This window comes from Rhinolophus sinicus, linkage group LG13, assembly GCF_036562045.2.
Source record: "Rhinolophus sinicus isolate RSC01 linkage group LG13, ASM3656204v1, whole genome shotgun sequence".
Taxonomy (NCBI): Eukaryota; Metazoa; Chordata; class Mammalia; order Chiroptera; family Rhinolophidae; genus Rhinolophus; species Rhinolophus sinicus.
Genome location: NC_133762.1, coordinates 49,375,155 through 49,390,299, shown reverse-complemented (window position 1 = coordinate 49,390,299; position 15,145 = coordinate 49,375,155). Strand labels below are relative to the sequence as shown.

At 38.0% G+C, this 15,145-nt stretch overlaps 1 non-coding gene across 1 annotated transcript; it reads right to left on the bottom strand.

Annotated features, from left to right (window-relative positions):
* Nucleotides 1-345: 345 nt before the first annotated feature.
* On the bottom strand, nt 346-452 carry LOC141568427 (U6 spliceosomal RNA). Its single transcript, XR_012491544.1, has one exon. It is a non-coding gene; the product is annotated as a U6 spliceosomal RNA (small nuclear RNA).
* Nucleotides 453-15,145: the final 14,693 nt, after the last annotated feature.

Here is a 15,145-nt window from a genome sequence, read left to right as displayed (position 1 = left end):
TCCAGGTCCAGTTGCTGCTGTTAGTTGCAGGGGGCACAGCCCACCATCCCTTGCAGGAGTCCAACCGGCAACCTTGTGGTTGAGAGGACGCGCTCCAACCAACTGAGCCATCTGGCAACCCGGGAGCTGAGAGGCAGCTCATTGACTTCATTCTAGGTGCAGAGGATGCAGCTCACTGGCTCATGTGGGAATCGAACCAGCAGCCCCATTGCCCAGAGCCCACGCTCTAACCAACTGAACCACCCGTCTGCCCCTCTTGTTCCTGATCTTAAGGGGAAAGGTTTTAGCCTTTCCCCATTGAGTAAGATGTTAGCAGTGTGTTTATCAAATATGGCCTTTATTATGAAAAATATGAAACACTTAATGAATTTGCATGTCATCCTTGTGCAGAGGCCAAGCTAATCTTCTCTGTATCGTTCCAATTTTAGTATATGTGCTGCCAAAGTGAGCACAATAAATGCTTATTCTTTTGTCCAACTTTTCCTTTGGTATTCTGAATTATTGTCAGCCAGATTGGTAGGGAATGCTTGCATGAACTCTAACAGGGGTGTGTATGGAAGTATAATTCTTACATTGAAAATATGCAATGCAGTTCCCTATCACCATCCCTGTCCAAATACACGAGGTCTGACTGTTAAGTTCACAAACTCATTTTAGAAAAAGTGCTACATAGCTCATTGCTGAATATCACTGTGGTGATCTTCAAAGCACTCCCCTTGGGAAGCTATGCATTGAAACCAGCACTTAGTCCACCCTTCAAAGCAATTTTGGAACTCTTTTTCTGGAATGGCCATCAGAGCTGTGATCGTATTATCCTTGATGTCCTGAATGTCATCAAAATACCTTCCTTTCAATATTTCCTTTATTTTTGAGTAAAGAAAGAAGTCACTGGGGGCCAGATCAGGTGAGGAGAGAGGTTGTTCTAATACAGTTATTTGTTTACTGGCTAAAAACTCCCTCATAGACTGTGCCATGTGAGTTGGTACACTATCGTGATGCAAGAGCCATGAATTGTTCGTGAAAAGTTCAGGTTGTTTTCATCTAACTTTTTCAAGCAGCATTTTCAGCACTTCTGAATAGTAAACTTGGTTAACTATTTGTCCAGTTTGTACACATTCATAATGAATAATTCTTCTGATATCAAAAAAGATTAGCAACATTGTTTTGACTCTTGATTTAGAAATTTTTTGGTGGTGGAGAATTGGCTGACTTCCACTGTTGACTCTTTGTGCCAAGGTGGTATTTGTACGCCCATGTCTCATTACCAATGATACCATGTTTTCCCAAAAATAAGACCTAGCCAGACAATCAGCTCTAATGTATCTTTTAGAGCAAAAATCAATATAAGGCCAAGTCTTATTTTACTACAACATAAGACCAGCTCTTATATAATATAATATAATATAATATAATATAATATAATATAATATAATATAATATAATAATATAATACCGTGTCTTATATTAATTTTTGCTTCAAAAGATGCATTGTCCAGCTGATTGTCCAGCTAGGTCTTATTTTGGGGGAAACAGGGTAATTTGGCCCAAAACATCGTCTTGCCTCTCCAAAAGGTCTTGGCAAACTTCAACTCTTTGCTTTTGTGAAAAGGAGTGCTCCTTCAGGACCATTTTGGTACACACTTTTCTCATGTCAAGATTTTGAGTTAAGATTTCTTCTAACTGTTTCTCTATCAATGTTTACTTGGTCTGTTATGCTTCTCATAGTCAGCCAATGATCTGATGCACAATTCGACAAATTTTTGCAATGTTTTCATCAGTTCTGCTCATTACTGGCTGCCCTGAGCTCTCTTCATGAGTGATGTATTCTCTCCCTTAAGAAAAATGTTTAATCCGTTTGTACGCTGCTGTTTTCCTCGTGGCATTATCGCCATAAACTTGGACTACCACGTCCCTGATTTCACATCCACTCTTGCCAAGTTTAACAAGAAATTTCATGTTTGTTCATTGCTCTAATTCAAACTCTCACAATGGCACACAAAAACAGGCAACAACAATAATGAACACCACTCACCAAGACACCACCACACATTGACACAAACACAGCTGTGAGACACTCATATACCAAGATTCTGAAACCTTACTGAGCTGTTTGTACAGTGCTGCCAATGTAAGTGCACGATGGCAAGTTAACAAACTTAATTGTCTTAATTGTAATATTCAATTTACATATTAGAGCTCACATTGATTTGGACAGCTTTTAATATAAGCACCATTCTTGGATTCTTATATTCTTGGGTTAACTCAGCAACATAGATTTTCCATATGGAAGGTCTTTTTCAAACATCCCCCTGTTTACAATATAGTGTCTGGGAGATATGTGACTGAAAATGCTGTCTTCTAACTGTGACATTTTGGAAATGGAAAATATTGATATATCCTATTGACAACTTGCATGAATATGTCTTCCATTATGATATATAAACTTCAAAAATAATGTCATGGTGATATTTAAACAAAGGACCCCATTATGTTTTGCTTTATATCCACTTCCTGTCCATTTCTTGCCTGTTGCATTTAATCTTCCTATAAACCATGTCTATAAGAAACCAATACACCTCACCAAATTATTTGCCAGGGTCAATTGTGTATTCAAATTGCCTTTTCAACTTTCTTAAATTTTTCAAAAAGAGTTTGGCTTTCTGTTTCAATTTCCCTGTAGCATTACCATTAAACGTTTGCATTTGGCAGGACTGCATTAGGTCTGGATTAAAAGCCAGCAAGATGTGCCCATGTTCTCTCAGCCTATTGCTCTCAGTTGCAAAATTATCTTTTTCTTTTTCCTGGAAAGGAAATAGAATGTGCATAGTTGATCCAGTGGAACATAACTAAATCATATAGATAAATGAAAAATTAAGCTACATTATTTTTAATCATAAGCCTCCACTTGGTGGTAACGGTATTAATACTTTAGTGTATTAAACATATTTTAATTGAAGGGAAAAATTTCCCATGTATAGGAAATCATCACTCAATCCCTATATAGCAATATTTCTTATCATTTTATGAACTGTAACTCAATGGCCTGTGAGTAAGGCCATGAGGATTATCATAGCCTGAACCCATCAGCCTGCTGGGAAGTAGCTACACTCTACTCCTACCTAAAAATGCCCCCTAGCTACCTTTTGGAGTTTACCATGACACTGGCTCATGGGCAGTCAAAGTCTTTATATCCCTGAACCCTGCTTTCTTCATTTAGCCATTAAGCAGTTTTCTCTTTTCCCAGAATTCCTCACAGAGTAACTCCCATATTCTAATCAGCCTCCTCTGCTGGCTGAGATTAGTCCCTGGACATCTGAGACACAGTCATCCCCATATTTCTTTGGCCCCAATGTGGGCACAGACCTAGTCTCTATTCCTCGGAACACCAGATGCCTGGCTATCACTTTTAACAAGGCACTCCTGAACTTTGGAGACAATGGAAGAAGAGCATGACCATAGACTAATTGAAAGCAACAACATAAGCACAGCTCTGTCTAAAATCTCAACTTGTCCAGACACAGGTGTATTATAGTCTATACTCACCAGGTCCATTTCAGGCTTCTCTAAGCCCCAGAGTCAGAGAGAAACAAACAATTTAGTTTTTAGAGAGAGGAAATTTTTTATATAACCTTCTTTAAAATCTGCATAGTGGGCTAAATGACATTTCCAACAAAATAGATATGTCTGCATCCTAATTCCCCAGAACCTGTGATTATATGGCTAAAATTATACTAAGAATCTTCACAAGGGAATCTTATACTGCATTATCTGGGTAGACCCTAAATATAATCGTATATGTCCTTATAAAGGAGAGGCAGAGGGAGTTTTGAGACAGACATAAAGAGGAGAAGACACAAAAGAGGAGGCAGTGTGACCACAGAGGCAGAGCTTAAAATGATGTGGCCTCAAACCAAGGAATGCCAACATCAGAAGCTGAGAGAGGCAAGGGATGAAATCTTTCCTAGAACATCTGAAGGGAGACAGCCCTGCACACCCTTGATCTCATATGTCACCTCAGGAACTGTGAGAGAATGTTTCTGTTGTTTTAAGCCTTCGAGGTTATGGCAATTTGTTATAAAGGTCCTAGGAAATAATACAATCTTCGTCCCCCAAATTTCATTCTCTCTCCAAGATTAACCCCTTTTGTTATAGGGTCAGAATTCAACGCACTCTGGATAAGAGGATGGGTTCTTTTTTGTGAACTGAAACTATTTAACTAGACCCTGAATTATTGTGGCCAGGGTCCAGTTAGTCAGTGTTTCAAACTAATAAAAACTTAGGTGATGTTTCCTTTATTTAGAAAACAATAAAATAAAGTTCTTTGTAGGCAGTGAAAGGAGTTACTCTGCCTCAATCCTGTGCAAAAACCATGAGCTGGGCCACCAGCATTTTGTTGATTTTTACTCTATCTGGCACTTCAGAGAAACCAAAGGCCAACTTCTGTGAAAGACTAGAAAGCGTGTGGACATTCCTGAAGCTTTGTCTGCCCTTCCAGGGGTTGGTATTGTTTTAAATGAAACGAATATCATCCCAAACTCTCCGTGATTCCATGCTTCCTGATATGATTTTAATTGTCCCAATCTTTATATCAGAGGAAGAAAAGATCACAGATATGAATGTTACTCAAAACAAAATGATTTGATTGCATATAGAAAACAAAAATTTTACAAAGCAAAAACAAAAGGCCCAGACATGGATTAATCTTTTCATGACTCTGTGACTAAAAGAGACTTTGATCTTATTTCTTATAGATTTCATACACAGTGGGAAGGGTGAGTAAAAGGCTTAACATGAGTGATGCATTATCAGGATATTTGATTAACGAAACATCAGTTTCCTCCAGGAGAAACCCAACCCCGGTGGCTCTGACAGAAGATTCAGAAAATAGCTCACCTTTGCTGTATTTCCTCAAGCCTAGGTTTCACAGTTCTGTTGGTTATACTTCATTGCATATGACCTGTTTTTAGCACTTAAAATGTTCATACTCATCCCATTCTAGGTCTTAAGGTTTTATTCTTTGTGAACTTGAATTAGGAGTTCCATGTTGTACTGGAAAGCGATTGGGGTGAGAGAAATGTGAGCTCAAGTTTAGATTTAGCCTTTAAGCCTTCTTAAACATGAGGACTTAAGAAAGTTATTGGTTATTAACCTTCTCTTACATACATTTACTTAATCTGCTAAGAGAGGAAACTGGCATTTATATCACAGAACTGCTGTAAGAAATAAAGAAAAGGTTATTTGTGAGCCTTGTGGCTATTTGTGGCTATTTGTGTGCCCCCCCACCATAGATGCCTACATCATGGTGTGAATATAACAACCTGCATTTTATTATAGATGCACAATGAGTATTATAGAGGGTGCTAATTGTGAGTGGTCCTTCTTTTAGAGCAGAGGTCAGCAAACTTTTTCAACAAAGGACCAGAGAGTGACTATTAAGCTTTGCAGTTCATATGATCTCTGTCACAACAACTCAACATGGCTCTTGCAATATGAAACCTGCCAGAGACAATACTAAATGAATGGTGTGTGGCTCTGTTAATATAAAACTTTGTTTAAGAAAATAAATGACATCTATTCAGGCTGCTATAAGAAAATATCATGGCTGAGTTGCCTATAAACAACAAACACTTATTTCTCACAGTTCTGTTGGCTGGAAGTCTGAGACTAAGGTGCCAGCATTCTAGTGAGGGGCCTTCTTCTTGGTTCATAGCTGGCACCTCTCACTGTGTCCTCACATGGTAGGGATATGTCTGGAACTCCTTTTATAAGAATACTAATAACATTCATGAGGCCGCTGCCTTCATTACCTCGTCACCTCCCAAAGGGTCTATCTCTTAATACCATTACTTTTGGGGGTTAGAATTCAACTTATGAATTTTAACACACAAGTGGCATCCCAGATTTGGTCTGCGGAGCGTAGTTTGCTGGCCCTGGCTATAATTGACTCTCTCTGATCATGGCAATAGGGAATATTTAGATGAAAAGCATAACTGCCCCATATGTTGTCAACCTCAAACATTAAGCAATACTTTCTGAATTGCAAGGTCTCCTTAAAGATTCTCTATGAGAATGTATTTACTCATGATTGAGCTGTTATGTACTTATTGGTACTAACTAAAAATAAAAATTAGGATTGTACCATTTAATAACTACATTGCTATTGCTTCCATTTTTTACGAAAACTATATTTTTCAACTTTTAAAGAACTTTGCTTATTTTAATGTTCTTACTAATTAATAAACATAATACTTATTTGACATTATCTTTCTAAATGACAGCCTTTTAAATAATATAAAATGTGATCGGTGCTTTGTGAACATTCAAATACCTTTCCAAGATCAACATACCCTATTCTCTTGGACTCACCCCCCCCATTTTAAAAAGTATTTTTTGAGAATAAAAAGCATATATTAAAATCCATGGATCTTAAATCTCAATTAATTTGTACATATGCATGCACTTTTGTAACTACTCCCCACCAAGATCTAGAACATTTCCACCTTTTCAGATAACTTCCTTGTGCCCCTCCCAATCAGTATCACCTGAAGGGTAACAGTTATGCTTGTAGAGATTTTTAAAACTCCAAGAACCTCCTATTACCAAATTCTTTCCTGTACTTTATTTTCTAAAAGAACTAGATACATTGATCAGGCACAGTTTTCTCTTACAAAAAATATTTTATCCCACCTCCAAACCTTCTATTCAGTGAAACAGTTGATGAACCAAGCTTTTTGCAGAAAACCCACCAGCTTACCAGGTGTTTTAAAAAAAGGCTCACTCTCTGTTGTAACCAGGGCCATTCTTTTGGAAAGACTTGTCATGGTTGGGAAGACATGTTGTCAGGACTCCAGTTCATAATCTATCACATACCGTCAGCCGAATGATTTCATGTTTTTGCCAAGAGATTTCAGTTTTGCCCTTGAACTACTGCAGATTCTTAATAGACATGTTTCTGAGTAGTTTGTGCAAATTAAATTTTATATCTTTTTTAAATGAAGTATTTACCACAAAACCTGAAAGTAATCTTTTAAAGGCAAATAAACTGCAGTTGGAAGGCAAGCATTTAATGGCAAATCTTTCTGAAAAATGAGGACATTTCAAAATAATACTTTATCGATATCCTCATATATCTAATTTATTTTTAAGAAAATTGCTCTTATAGTGTGAATGATAACAAATCATGTTCAGAAACCCTACCCATCACTTTAAAAGGGCCTTAGTTTGTGTTAGGAGAAGGTCTTGAATTTTTATTCAAGGTCGTGAAACTTTACCACTTTATTAAATATTAGAATTTAACCGAAAGAATTTGTGTGGCTATGTCACACTAATTATCTGGACAGACATATTTAATGATGGCTAATGTTGATGGGAGTCTAGTACATTTACATATCATTTTTTAAATATACTCTATCACTAAGCTATTGATGCTTAATGAACTACCCCAAAAGATGGTAGCTTAAAACAAATATCAATTAGCTCATAATTCTACGGGTGAACTGCATATTTCTGCTGATTTGACAGGGATTGGCTGATCATAGTGGGGTTAACCTATGCATCTAAAATTAGCTGGAGTCTAGCTGAGGACTCCTTGGACTAAGCAGCCTCATTTGGGATGGCTGATCTCTGCTTCATGTGGTCTCTGATCTTTCAGTAAGCCAATTCAGGCTTCTCTCTTCTGCAGGGTTCCTAGAGAGAGCAGAATTGTGTAAGGCTTCTTAAGGCCTAGGTGCAGAACTAACCTTAATGTCACTTTTGCCACATGTTATTGTTGATGAAAATAAAGAAAATGTTAATTGCAGCTGGGGGGTAGGGGGAAGTACATTATATATAGAGGAACAAAAATAAGGATGTTATGCATATACAAAAAAATTAATATACCATGATCGAACAAGATTGATCTCAGGAATGCAAGGTTGGTTTAACATTGGAAAATCAATGTATGTCACCATATTAGACCACTAAGTAAAAAACAAAACAAACAAATAAACAACCAACAAACAAAACCCCATATGGTCATCTTAATAGATGCAGAAAGAAATATTTGACAAAATCCAACATCCATTCCTGATAAAATTCCCAATAAAGTAGGAACAAAAGGGAACTTCCTTAATCTAAAAAAGGGCATTTATCAAAGCTCTACATCTAACATCATACTTAATTTCAAATACTAAATCCTGTTCCCTTAAATCTGAAAAAAGTAAGTATATGAGGTGTAATCAAAAGATATGGTGAATGTTTAAATTAAAAAAAAAATCATTACAGTGAAAGACACATTGCCATTAATACCCCTCAAAATAAGCCCACTGGCTTCGAACACACTAATGTCATCATTCTTGCCACTTTCTGAAGCAGTTCTGGAAGTATTTTGTGAGTGTCTTTATTTCATCCTCCATCATGACAACACCCCATGTCACACATCACTTCTGATATGGCAATATCTGTCGAATAAAAACCTTATGGTGTGTCTTCATCCATCGTATTCACTGAATCTGGCACCATGCGACTTCTGGCACTTCCCCAAAGTCAAAATGATACAGGACATTGAGAAAGCTATGACAGAGCAACTAAAGACACTCATGAAAGAGGACTTCCAGAACTGCTTCAGAAAATGGCAAGAATGATGAGATAGTGTGTTCAAAGCGAGAGGGAGTATTTTGAGGAGTATTAATGGTAATGTATCTTTTACTGTAATAATTCTTTTAAAATTTAAACATTCATCATATTTTTTTATTATACCTCATATGTGCTCTCATCATTTCTATTCAATATTACATTTAGAAAACTTGATGAAATTTTTAAAACAACAGCTAGAATAAGTAAGTTTACTAAAATTTCAGAATAAAAAATCAATATCCAAAAAGGAAGAGTGGGAATAAGGAATTACCAAAAGACAAGACAAAACTTTTGGAAACAATGGATATTTTCATTATCTCGATTCTGGTAATGGTTAAATGGACTTATACATAAGTCAAAACATCAAATTTCAATATGTATAGTTTATTGTATGTCAATCATAACTCAATAAAGCTGCATTAAAAAAAAGGAAATGATATGTTCCTGAGATATTTTTCATCTTCTCTTTGGGAATTTTGCTTTCAAATGTATTGCAAAACAATGTCTTATATGGAATGAATGACAGTAGTCTGAATTATAAAATATTGACCAAAAATATCCAATATAACTCAGAGAAGCACCAAAGGTAATTTTACACAGAAAATAATCACTTGATGCTACAAAATGAAGAAGTCCTACCCTCTTGTGGTGATTGCTCATAAAATGTATTTACCTAAGAGAATACAGGTGGATTCATCCAATTCCACCAGTGTAATATGTTCCCTGAAATGTTCTTGTCACTATAATCAACTGCAGAGGATGACTCTACATGGATTTCTACTCTGTGTGTTGTTACATGACTTCTACTCTATGTGTTGCCTGAGTTTGGAGTAGATCAACCGTAGGTCTACTATTCTGAGGCACTGAATAAAAATATGAATAACCACTACTCAACTAAAACATAGATTCTAAGGGTCAGAGAATTGGAAGGATCACATAGGTCAATAGTTTTCAGCTTACTTCTCTAGACATTTTAGAATTGTGTAGAGGTATTTTGGTGGTTCCCAATTTTCTACTTCAAAATTTCCTTTTTAAATATTTTGAATTCCTTTTAAAATGGTTCAAGAAAACCACATATATTCAAATTCACTAAATATACTGGGGATTACTGATGTTTGAATTTATGCTTGTGGGAAACTAATTTTTGTGTAACTCTCTAAATAAAAACCCTCCAGCTGCCTCTGTTTAATTAAAACATATCCTGAGTTTGCAAAGGCTCCCCATGTATTTGGACTTGGTGTAAATGTGTTATGGATCTGAAAGTTTGCTGTTCTGCACTGACCTTTTGTGACTTCATGTCTGTGCCTGTCCTTCTACTTAAAACTGTACAAGAAAGTTCAAATCTACAGAACAAGGACAACGTGCTCTATTAAATACAAGTAAGACCCAGACGTATCAGTTTAACACAACTCCCTGTTGTGAAACCCTAGTTGTCTGTGCAATAACAAGAGAATATATACTCCATCACATTACAAATACATTATGCAAAATTTTGTGTTAATTATATATTTAATGTGGTTATTATCAATTTTATTTTTAAAACATTTTTTTCTATTGGGGTAAAACAATTATTATTTAATCCAGAAATGGATCACTGATTAAGAACAGAATATTTGAAGTGAAAATTTGATGACGTAAGTGGCAAGACTAAAAATGCTCAAGATGAAACAGCAAATCATGTTCTATTAACACCAGTTGGATTCCTGAGCTGGTGCTAATTACACTGAAAATAATCTATAAAAGCAAACAGGTTAAAAAAAAATGCTCAGTCACTTGGAAAAAAAATAAGTATAATGTAGGGACTATGAAGTTATTCCTACACATTGCAGAAAAAAAACTATCTTTTTTTTTCCTAAATAAATTTTGTCTGATTCAAAGCTGTGGTGGATGAGGTTTGCCATATTTCCTATCGCTCCTTTGACTACCATCTACTCCCTACGTGCTGGTGTCCATCAAGGTCTGGGCAATGATGATGACGAGAAGAAAAGCTGTGTCCAAGCTTATCTGCACAACGCCATGTATCAAAAGGACCCTTAGATTCTGACTCTCTGAACTTGAAGCTTCGTGATCATGGTCCAGGCATGTTCTTGGCGGTCCTAGAAGTCCTGCCACCTCACACAGCACTGTGTGATAGTGACTGTTAAGTGCCCACCATGATACCAGCCCCATCCTTCCCTGTCCTTACCCTGGAGTCAGTCTCTCATCCTCTAAGACAGTCTAGCTCTAGGACCCACAAACGCCCAACATTTAAAAACAGAAACTGTTCATTCTCTTCTAGAACCAGAGACACAAAAGTCTTCTCAGCTATTTCCAGGGCCCAAGTCCCCTAAGCTATCTGTGTGATGCCTGTGCTTGGTGAGGGGGCTAGAGAGGCTTCAGTGACTGCCTGCAGAAAAGGAATATCTCTCATTCTTTTTCAGATGCTTATGAAAGAAAGCCAGACACTTTTCCTTCAGGTCATTCTGTAGCAATAGTTATTTGCTATCCTGGCTCACCTTTAGAATTTTTGCAAAATAATTCTATAGCCCTTCCTGTGAAGTAACAAAATAATTGCAGCCTAAAAATAAGTATTTCAGCTTCATGTATCGTAAATCAAACCATTAAATGTTGTCAGAAATTTTATTAAAAAAAGCAATAAAGCAACCTGTTTCCCCAAATAACTAAGCTCATTAACATCATTCAGTATTAGTTAATGCCTTTCAATTTTCATACATTTTCATGTATATGAATTTATATGTTTATATGTGTGTAATTTGCTTTGTTGTTTAGTAAATATAAGCATAGGACTGGTGTTTTCATCATAAATTATACCTTTTGCATATTGCACACTGTCTCTTTCTTCCTCTTTGAGCTCGTGATCTTTTTTTAATTTGCTAGTAATGTGTCTGGCCCATTTTTTTACATCCTGTAAATAATGTAAGACTGTATTTTGTAAATGAATTTAATTATTTCTGTTTTTCATAGGAGAATTTAGCCTGTCTTCACCTAAGATAACAACTGAAGTATTGATTTTATTCTGTTCACCTTTCTTTACATTTTTCATTTATTTTATTTTGCTTTCTCAACATTTCATCCTTGTTTCTTTGGACATTAACATGTACTTTCTAATTCTTATAGTGATTATCTTCAAAATGCCAACAGTCACTATCAAACACAAATTTCTCTATTCACGAAAGGAAGTAACCACTTATTTTCCCTCACAAAGAAATTCTCTTTTCCCACAACTCACATTCCAATAAAATGAGAGCTTTAAACAGTTGAATTAATTTTTGTAAATTTGTTTTATAAAGGAATAATTCACATACAGCAAAATGCACACATTTTAAGCATATAGTTACAAGAATTTTACCTATGTATGTAATCTGGTAACTGATGTATGATGTTCCTTGATGTATGCCGGGTTCATAGTCTCATTCTGTTTATTCATCATGATATGCTAGGAACCGATCATCTCCACACTTTTTGGCTGCTTGTACAGCTGCCTGCTTTTCAGAGTTAGTGAGAGTTTGTTTTAAAGGTAACATAACATTTTTCCAAGAAAGGTCAAAGACCTGGGTTAGGTTCTGGACGGCTTCTATATATTTGTCAGGATCATCTGAAAACTTCCCAGGTCCCCCCTTATTTGTCTGAGATCCTGTAGGGAGAAAAGGACTTGAACCCTGACAGGCCCAAATTCTCCTGGCATCTCCTGTAAGGGAAGGAGATTTGTTCTTAGTTGGGAGCGCCTTTGTACAGGAGAACCCGGATATGGAGGACACTGAGACAGAGCTGGGGTAGGAGCCGGCTCAGGAGGACGAGTCGGGTATAGAGCTTTGAGATATTCCTCTGGCTGAGGATCTTGTGGGGGAGACTCCTTTAGGAGGAAGCTCCCATTGGGGATTCCTTTGAGGTCATCTCCTTTGGAGGAAGGGGACAAGAGACTACAGCCGCAAGAGCTGGGTCTATCTTACAATTTTGGCAAAGGTCTGGGTTATCTCTTAGAGCAATGAAGTCCTGTATATAAGGAACTTCTAAACATTTGCCTTCCCACCTGCAAAATAGATCTAATTGCATGATTGTATTATAGTTAGTACTTCCCTCAGAAGGTCAAGTTTCCCCATCTTCCAACTTGTATTGAGGCCAAACCTCAGAGCAAAAGAAAACCAGACTCTGTTTCTTCAAGGTCTGAGGGTCGAATTTGTCACAATGTTTCAAGATGAAATTCTGGGGGATGAAGGCACTTGAGGGCTGGTTGCCCATCTGGAAGGGAGGAAGAACTGAAAGGCATCTCTTTGCAATTCATCTCCTACAACCTTATCTAAGGCGTTCCCTAGCAGTCTGGACCACGGAGACCACACTATTGATTCCAAGGCTTGTGGGGAGATGCAACACGCCAGGGTTAATTGTATTTACCTGGGCTTCCTGGCCCGTGTCCCCAGTGGGCGCCTACACAAATGCATGGATATCCCTAACTAGTTCTTTGGTGCTGACCTACAGGCTGTATAGCCAATGATGAGATGTTTTAGAGTAAAGGAGTGTATTGCCCTGACTTTTGGCATCACAAAAATTGGTGGCACAATGAATATAATAATGGCCTTCTAAATAAATGTCTTTAAGGAGGGAGAATATACTTAGAGTTTGTAAGGAAGGCATTTGGTCTAAACAAAGAGGTGTAGGGGGAATTTTGATTCCCAATAAGTAAAGGGGAGGGTAAAAAGAGGAAACAAAAACCCCAAAAGACTTCAGATAAAGTTTCTTCCTTGAGAAAAAGTGAATCAGGAATATGTCGCCTCCCTCCAGGAATATTGTTGGGTGGCTGGCAAAAGCAGAGGTGTAATAGGAAGGCAGCAAAATACTCAGGACTTCAGGGATCGTGTCCCTGGTGAGTTTGGGCTGCTGGACAAGTATCAAGAAATTGACAGCTGGTGGGAAGGTCACAAAAACAACAGAAACATTTGGAGTGTGTATCAGGACACTTCCATCTGTGCTTTAAAACTTGAAGGAGTTCCCAATAAGGGTGTATAAGAGAACCAGTCAAATGCCAATAAATCTTATCTTGGGCAACTAGGGATATCCTATAAAGGCAGAGGCCCATGTTCTTACCTTAAGATTGTCTTGAGGCTGGTGAAGAGCATTGAGGAGATCTCACAGGTTAGAGATCCTGAACCAGTATTTCAAGAACTGAGGAGAGACAGTGACAGAATGAAAAGAGCAGTATAAGAGGAGTCATCCCACTGGCATCCTTATGGGCAGTCGGGCTGGGAAGGGACAGAGAGACCTTTGGTACCCACCACAGAATATAGTCAGAGCCCCTCAGTTTTCTGCAAAGGCCCACAGTCCTGGTCATGCACCAGTATTCAGCTTCCTCACAGAAAGGAAAAACAGAAAAAAACAAACAAACAAAAAAAAACAGCAGAGGAGTATGAGAAAGCAGTAGAGAGGGGGAGGGAGAGCCTCTGGACAGCACGCAGGGCAGTCGGGACGGGGGAAGACCCAGGGAGCCTTCCAGACCCACTGCAGAATAGCTGCGGTCAGAGAACCTCAGTTGCTGCCAAGAGCCATTCACCCTGACCTCACACCATTTTGGGGCTCTCCTTACAAGAGAGAAAGCAAGAGGAATGGCAGTCGAACTATAGCGAACATTTCTCCTGCTCAACGCCGGAGGGGATTGAGCAGAGCCCTTCTGCAAAGTCTGCCCTCCGGGTCTTAAGGTTGGCAGTCACACTATTCACTTTTAACTGGCTAATGGAGACCCAATATTTGTGTGACAGGAGAAAAAAACAAAACGAATGAAAGCCTGTAAGTGGGCAAGTAGACAAACACAGATAATATTTACCTCTCCCAAGTCCCAGGCGAACCCCCAAATGATGTAGGATGTTCCTTAGTGTATGCCGGATTCATAGTAGTCTCGGGGAGCCGAAGAATGGATACACAGACCAAGAAGAGGCACAAAGTTGCACAGGAAGATACTTTAAGCAAGCAAAGAGTTACAACTTCTGAGTGGGAGGGGTACCCAACGCTGGGATGCCCCCTAGCTAAGGCAAAAAGCTTGTGTTTGTATACTTTTATTTCTACCTGGGAGGGGGATATTGGGATGTTGGTGCCTATGGATACAATGTTTCTCAGACTCTACTGTTCAGCCTGGGGGAGACATTTGAAACAACTCAGTCGCCCCCAGAGCATGATTGATGATATTTTTACACTGGTACTGTTGCCCTGGTATGGGTAAGTTATTCAGTGTGCTGATTTTGCTCAGTCTACCAAGGAATTTCTAACTGCCTGATTTCATACTAACTAACATGAATCATAACCGCCACCCAGGTCAAAATGCAGAATATTTCCAGGAGTCCTGAAAGTTCCCCCAGGCCCTTTTTAGTGAATACTCCCCGTACGCAATGTAGCCATTATCCTGATGATTCTTGAACTTTTAATAAAAGGAATTGCATGGTATGTGTGCCTTTGTGCCTGGCTGCTTTTATTCAACACAGTTTTTTCTGAGATTCATAAACACATCTGTCAGTAAGTCATTCTTTTCTATTGTTGCTTATATTTT